We start from the raw sequence: 8324 nt of genomic DNA, 5'->3' as shown, positions 1-8324 counted from the left end.
TTATGGGGAAGAGAAAAGGCGGGCGAGGCGCTCCCAATAGAAGATCTACGCCATGACGCCAGTTACCAACGAGGGGAACCAGCCGAGGATCTAGTAAAAGTTGAGGCCAAACAGGGGGATAGCACTCGGTAATTCCAGATCAGGGCTACAATGCCAAGGCAACAACATGAAAAACGCATATCATTCCTCCGAAACAACTCTGACGTCTTCACCTGGTCAGCTTCAAACATGCCTAGAATAGACCGAGGGATAATAGAGCATCATCTGAATGTTAACCCAATGAAGAAGCCAGTGCAACAGAAGAAGAGGACTTTCACCCCCGAAAGACAGCAGAAAATAGACGAAGAGGTAGAGAAGTTGTTGAAGGCCCAGTTCATCCGTGAGATCCAATACCCGGAGTGGATATCCAACATAGTGATGGTCCCGAAGGCAAATGGAAAGTAGAGGATCTGCATCAACTTCACCGACCTGAACAAGGCCTGCCCGAAGGACGCATACCCCCTGCCGAAGATAGACCTCCTCATTGATGCCACGGTAGGGTACGAGGCGCTGAGCTTCATGGATTCGTACTCAGGGTACAATCAAATCAAGATGTCAGAAAAACGCAGGGGCCACCTATCAAAGGTTGGTGAATAAAATCTTCAAGGGGATGATCGGCAAAACCATGGAGGTGTACATGGACGATATGCTCGTAAAAAGCCTGAAGGCAGAACGACACATTCAAGACTTAGAAGAGGCATTCCAGGTGCTGAGGTGGTACGACATGAAGCTGAACCCAGCAAAGTGTGCATTCGGAGTAGCCTCGGAAAATTTCCTCGACTTCATCATCTCGGAGAGAGGAATTGAAGCCAACCCGGTGAAAATACAAGCCATTCGGGATATGAGATCCCCCCAGAATGTGAAGCAAGTCCAGGAGCTAACAGGTCAGGTTACCGCCCTCGGGCGATTCATGTCTAGGTTGGCTGACAGGTGTCTGCCCTTCTTCAAAGCACTGAAGGGGACCAAAAAGTTCGAATGGACGGAGGAGTGAAAAAAGTCCTTTGAACAACTGAAGGAGTACTTAGCCGCACCCTCACTGCTGACGAAGCCAAACACCGGGGATACCTTGCAGTTGTACCTTGTTGTATCAGCAGTGGCGGTAAGTGCAGTACTGACGAAGGAAGAAGGGAGGCAACAACGGCCAATATACTACGTCAGTCGAACCCTGCTAGATGCCGAAACAAGATACAAAAAGACAAAGAAAGTGGCGTATGCCCTGGTAATAGCGACAAAAAAGATGAGGCCCTATTTCCAATCATATATGGTATGTGTACTCACGGACTAGCCCCTGAAGAAGATACTGTAGTGGCCGGATATATCCGATTGCCTGGTAAACTGGGCTATATAGTTGGGAGAATTCGACATCCAGTACAAACCGAGAACCACAATTAAAGCACAGGCCCTCGCAGATTTCATCGCTGAGATGACGCTCTCTGATGATCCCCAGAAGTTTACCGAGGACCGAGGAGAAAAGGCTTGGACATTGTGCGTGGATGGTGCTTCCAACAGCGCAGGAAGCGGTGCAGGAATCATATTGGTCAGCCCCGAGGGTTTCAAGATGGAATACGCCCTATGGTTCGACTTCGATGCCTCCAACAATAAAGCCGAATACAAAGCGTTAATAGCCAGAATTAATCTGGCTCGGGCTTTGATGGTACAGGAGCTGGTGGTGCATAGTGCCTCACAGCTCATGGTACGACAGGTGAATGGAGACTATGAAGCGAAGGAACAAAGGATGGTTGGGTACTTGAAGACAGTGCGAGAAAGAATAATAGCCTTCAAGGATTTTGAGATAAGGCAAGTGCCACGGGAAGAGAATGCTAGTGCTGATGCACCATCACAATTGGCCACCTCTGACTTCACTGACCTCGGACGATCAGTGTATTTCTAAGTGCTACCACAGCCAAGTACCGAAAAACCCCGAGAGGTATTTCGAACACGGCCATAGCTGGATGGATGCCATAACCGAATACTTCAAGGAAGAAAAGCTCCCAGAGAATAGGGACGAGGCAAGGAAAGTACGAATGAGGTCAGCATGCTTCTTTTTTAAGGATGAGACACTGTACAAAATAGGGTTCACCATGTCGTACCTCAAGTGTCTGGACCCCGTCAAAGGCTAGTACATTCTCTAAGAAGTTCATGAAGGGATATATAGCCAACACCTGGGAGCCCGGGCCTTGGCATATAAAGTGCTAAGGCAGGGTCTGTACTAGCTGACAATGAGGAAGGACGCGGAATCATTAGTCAAGAAGTGCGTCAAGTGCCAGATGTTCGCCCCCGTTCCCAGGCTACACTCTACCGAGCTCTCATCTCTATCGAGCCCAATACCATTCGCCATGTGGGGAATCGACATCCTAGGCCCATTCCCCCTAGCCACGAGACATAGGAAATTTGTCGTGGTGACGGTAGACTACTTCAAAAAATGGGCAGAAGCCGAAGCACTGGCGACGATAACCAAAAAGAACATAAGAGACTTCTTTCAAAGGGTGGTAGTCTATAGATTTGGAATCCCTCGGGTTGTGGTAACGGACAATGGAACTCAGTTCGCCAATCCGACCTTCGGCTTGTTCTGTGATGGCCTCTGCATTGACCACAAGAAAATCTCTGTCGGTTATCCACCGACCAACGGGCAGACAGAGGTAACCAACCGTACACTGCTTCAAGGAATAAAGAAGAGACTGGATGACGCCAAAGGACTATGGGCAGATGAGTTACACCACATCCTCTAGGCTTACCGGACTACTGAGAGATCGGCCACCAGAGAAACACCCTTCATTTTAACATACGGCACTGAAGCTGTACTTCCAGTGGAGATAGGGGCCATTATCCATCGGATTCAGTACTACGATGAAGAGGAAAATGATGGAGGGCTCCGAGCTAATTTAGACCTCTTGGCCGAAATCGGAGACACTTCGCAAGAAAGGATGGCCACTTACCAACAGAGGGTTGCGACGCACTACAACACCAAAGTTCGAAAGAATGAGTTCAGAATGGGTGACCTCGTCCTCAGAAGGGCTGAAGCATCAGACCCGAGACATCAAGGGAAGCTAGATCCAAATTGGGAAGGTCCCTATAGAGTCTCGAGGGTAATACAACCAGGGTCCTATCACCTGGAGACTACGGGGGGAGAAAGGGTACCCCGATCGTGGAACTCTCAGAACTTAAGAAAATTCTATCTGTAGTGAAGTAGCAAGCACACTTGTTTTTTGTAATTTTTACAATTTTTACTCTTATGCACTTTTAAGTTGTAATTCCTCATCCTAAACTCTAGAGGATCTTATTCATGGAAAATACGAAATCTGGTTTACGGCAGTTGAGAGGAATTCTCCTGTTTGGTGACCTTAACTCTACTGAACGGATACAGCCAAAGGTCTTCACCTCGGTTGGGTGCCCAGGCAAAGGCCGAGCCGAGCTGACCGAAGGTCCTCACCTCAGTCGGGGGCTCAGGCAAAGGCTGAGTCGAAGTGACCGAAGGTCCTCACCTCAGTCGGGGGCTCAAGCGAAGGCTGAGTCGAAGTGACCGAAGGTCCTCACCTCGATCGGGGGCTCAGGCAAAGGCCGAGCCAAGCTGATCGAAGGTCCTCACCATGGTCGGGGGCTTAGGACAATGGCCGAGGGGACTTGACTGAAGGTCCTCAATTTGGCAAGGAGCAACGACGGTCGAGGGATCTGCCCTCGGTTGGATCTCAGATCAATACCAGAGTTTAAAAGACCCTTCGACTGGAGCTGATGGGGGAACACCACTTGGTGAAAACCACACTTGTTCAAGATCCAGTCCAGAGCCCTCGTACTCGGGAAACCTCTCGGATAAGCCGAGGGAGTAGGACCGAGCCATGCTTAAGTAGACGTGCGGATCCTAAGGATGGCAATAATGGGTTTTGGCCCCCTTGGATCTACCTACGGACTAAAGATCACCTTACCCAAAAGAACGTGAAAAAGTGGAAGTCGAAGCATACGAAAGGAAATACATTCATTGATAAGACCCGAAGGCCGAGATTACATAAGAAGGCCCGAAGGCTGAGATTACATAAGAAGGCCTGAAGGCCGAGATTACAGGAAGAAGCTCGAAGGCTCATATCAAAAACAAAATGAGCTCAGGCTGATCTGAGACCCGGGGTGGCTTCATAGGGCATCCGTCGGATTCACAGCCTCTTCCTCGACATGGTGGGTCTCCTGATCCGAGCCATCATGACTGAGAGTTGGAGGGACCTTGGGTTGTAGATGAACCTCACCTTCCTCGCTACAGCCTCCACCGTCGGCATCGATAACCTCGGTGGCTGATGGGGCCGCCTCAATACCCTCCTCTTCGAAGATGAGCCCGCTGTCCTTGAAAGAGACCCCTGGGTAACGCTGTAGGACCCAGTCTCGGACCTCGGTAGCGCCCATTGTGAACCCAGGGGCGATGGCACATTTAATTTCCTCTCGAAGGTCCTTAGAGGACCTGTACTTCTCGGCCCCTCGGGCCTCGACCTCTTGAACCCTCGCCTTCATCTGAGCCTCAGCTCCGCCAACTTCCGATCGCATTCCTGGCACGTAAGGAGGTCCGTTTCCAGGTGCTCCACCTTCTCAAGGAGGACCAAACGTTCATTCTCCAGGATAGCCTTCTCTCGTTCGGCGATCTCAAGGTCTTGGCCCATAGCTTCAGCCCGAATCTCCAACTGACCCATTTGGTTTTGGGCCTATATGAGACACCGAAGGTCAGAATGTTGTGGTGAAAAATAAACAAGTGTTAAGGACCGAGACTTACCCCGGCCATGAAGATGCAGGCGTTCGTTATCACGGCTGTCGTCCCTTGCCGTTGAGCTTCGGCAGCATCTCGGGGAAGATTGTCCTTCATCACCAACTCCTGAGCAACATGCCCGATTGACAAGGTGTCGTCCTCCTTGACCGACCACTGAGGGACGAATCTGACTTCGGCCCTCACATTCCCCACCCTCGGGCTTCTGAAGTCCACAGCAGGGGAGGAGTCTCGGGCTGGCAGGTTATGGCCTGGAGCAGCGAGGGCCTAGACAGCCTCAGCGCTTGGCCCCTCGCCCCTAGGTCTTTTCTTTGGAGTCTCGGAGGAGGGTCCCTTCTTCTCTTTCCTCTTCGGCCTCTGTTGTTGCTGGGCATCCCACACCCTGGCCTCCCTTATTTGGGCTTGCCTCGCCGCTGCGGCAGCCTTAGCCTCAGACCTTGAGATTTACACTGCATGAAGAAACGAAGGGAGTCAGTACGAAACACTGATACCCGAAGAAAATAAACTGGGGCTAGCCTAACTCACCCGGGCAAACACCGAATTTGAACAGTATGGCGTCAGACTTAAGGCAGTCAGCCTCGACTAGAGGACAGGTTTCTTGCCGCCTCGCCATCTCTAAAAACTCCGTATCTGCCCCGAAAAGGGTAGGGGTGGAGTTCACCTCCCTAAGGTCAGGGATATCCCAGACGATGCCGAAGGGCACCCCCTTGGATGACCGCACGAAGAAGAACTTCTCCCACCCATGGATCGACGTCAGGTAACCACTCAGCATCCAAAGGTCCTTCCGGGGGCAGAAGTAGTACCAGCCCGAAAGACCCTTACAGGCTTGAAGGAAGAAATAGTTGATGAATAAAGGGAGGGAGAGAGGCCTCTGGTGCCTTAAGAAAAGGACGACGAAGCTGAGCACCTACCGCCATCCGTTCGGCGTCAGCTGGGTCGGACAAATACAGTAGTGCTGAAACACTCGAGCGAAGAAGGGATGGAGGGGAAGCCAAAGGCCGGCCTTGAATGCCTCCTTGTACAAGCACAGCTCCTCGAAATTCCGATAGCTAGCCCAGTCTGATGGTTTGGGTAGACGGAGCTCGAAAGCGTCTGAGATCCCAAAGGAGGCCTTCAGTTCCTCCAGTTCTGGCTCATCTATGGTGGATACGATATGGAGAGCCTCCACCTCTAAGGGTTCCTGGGTCTGGGCTCGAGAATCGAGTATCCTCTCCCTAAATCCTGTACCGTTTGAGCCACCCTCGGACCCAGACGGTGAGGCATCAGACGATGAGTTGTTGGAAGAGGGTAGATCAGTGGAGTTCGAGGACATCCCTCGGACCTCCCCTGGACTCTGACGCCTACGGTTAGGCCTTATCCTCTCTGAGGACGATGGACTGTAGCCCGACGAATAAGACATGGAACTTACTTTCAGGTGCTGCTAAACTAAAGGGAAAATGAGACCGAGGGTGACATCTTCGAAATAAACACTGAGACCGAAGGTAGGCTCTCCGAAGGAAAAATAAAAGTGCCCCACAAATGGACTACCACACTATATAGATGGGCACTATATAGATGGGAGAAAAATGGTACGACTACCCGAGCATTAATGGTGTCGCCACGTCACAGAGTACCAGCCCTCGAGGTTTGCACCCAAACGGACCAGACTGAAGGTCCTTACCTCTGCTGGGAGTTCAGGCAAAAGCTGAATGGACCTGACTGAAGGTCCTTGCCTTAGTTGGGAGTTCAGGAAAAAGCCGAACGGACCTGACCGAAGGTCCTTACCTCGGTTGGGAGTTTAGGCCAAGGCTGAACGGACCTGACCGAAGGTCCTCACCTCGGTTGGGAGTTTAGGCTAAGGCCGAACAGACCTGATTGAAGGTCCTTACCTCGGTCAGGGTCTCGGATAAGGCCGAGCCGAACTGACAGAAGGTCCTTGCCTCGGTTGGGAGCTCAAGTAAAAGCCGAATGAACCTGACTGAAGGTCCTTGCCTCGGTTGGGAGTTCGGGCAAAAGCCGAACGGTCCTGACCGAAGGTCCTCATCTCGGTTGGGAATTTAGGCAAAAGTCGAACGGACCTGATCGAAGGTCCTCACCTCGGTTGGGAGTTCAGGTAAAAGTTGAACGGACCTGACCGAAGGTCCTCACCTCGGTTGGGGGCTCAGGCCAAAGCCGAGAGGACCCAGTCGAAGGTCCCCACTTGGAAGGGGTCTCAGATAAGTCCGAGCCGAACTGACCGAAGGTCCTTGCCTCGGTTGGTAGTTCAGGCCAAAGCCGAATGGACCTGATCGAAGGTCCTCACCTCGGCTAGGGGCTCAGGCCAGAGCCAAGAGGACACAACCAAAGGTCCCCACCTCGGACGAGGGCTCGGGCAAGGCCGAGCCGAACTGATCGAAGGTCCTTGCCTCGATTGGGAGTTCAGGCCAAGGCCGAATGGACCTGACCGAAGGTCCTCACCTCAGCTGGGGGCTCAGGCCAAAGCCAAGAGGACCCAACTGAAGGTCCCCACCTCGGACGGGGGCTCGGGCAAGGTCGAGCTGAACTGACCAAAGGTCTTCACATTGGCTGACTGAAGCTCTCGGTTGCAAGCAGAACTAAAGCCGAAGCAGAAGGAATAAGGCCGAAGGGACTCAGAAAAAAAAGGGGGGGAGGAGAAAAGATGACAAAAATTTTGATTACTCCCACAGGAAGAGTCTCCTGACGGGAGTAAGGGGGCTCCTGATACGGCCAAATTGACTGTCCAGTAAGGAAAGGACACACGTCGCCAGCCTGGACACGTGTCACCCACCTGATAGAGGCTGCCAGGACTCTACCACGTCAACCGCGTGAAGAGAATATCCCCCACGATGGGGTAGGATGTATCAGAGTAAGATTCTAAACAGAAAGGAGGTATACTTAAGGAAGACTCCTCCTAGGAAAGGGGAAACCCTAAACCCTGAGAGCTATTTAAGAAGGCCCGAAAGAAAGGGAAAGGTAAGCATTACGATCCACACCATTACTCCCATAACAAAAATTGTGCGGCCGATCCCTAACTTGAGCGTCGGAGGACTAACCCCGGATAAAGCTCCGAGCCTTCGCCGTATGTGCTTGTGTAGGATCAACTCATACGGATTTTCGGTAGCAACAGTTACCAAACACAGCCTTAGTTTCTTCATACAACGATGATGATGTTGCAGCCTACCATGGTGAGATTTAAGCAGAATTCTCACCCTATAGCCCTGATGGAGCTCCCATTACCATCACTTAGTTCCATCCAACCGATTCCATGGCTCCAAATCTCTCCCTTTCATTGCCTCTCATTCTTTCTTCGATTCTTCTGGCTGATTTTAAAGCATCAAATTAGATATAGTGATCTTGATCTATCTTTTCCTATCTTTTAACTTTCCAATTCACTATGTTGTGCCGGTTGGAAGTCTGCCATGACCTTGGTGAAAGCTGCTGGATGATTCTAACCATATTGCTCGGCAAGAAGAAGAAGAATGAATGAAAAAGAAGAAAAAGGCAGTTGGTGGAGGCATGTTGCAGCAACTTTGTTCTTAGATTTGGTTTTCTCTGTGAAGAAAACCAT

Source organism: Macadamia integrifolia, unplaced genomic scaffold (genome assembly GCF_013358625.1).
Source record: "Macadamia integrifolia cultivar HAES 741 unplaced genomic scaffold, SCU_Mint_v3 scaffold1273, whole genome shotgun sequence".
Taxonomy (NCBI): domain Eukaryota; kingdom Viridiplantae; phylum Streptophyta; class Magnoliopsida; order Proteales; family Proteaceae; genus Macadamia; species Macadamia integrifolia.
The sequence above is the reverse complement of the archived record's forward strand: the minus strand, read 5'-3'. Positions refer to the sequence as shown.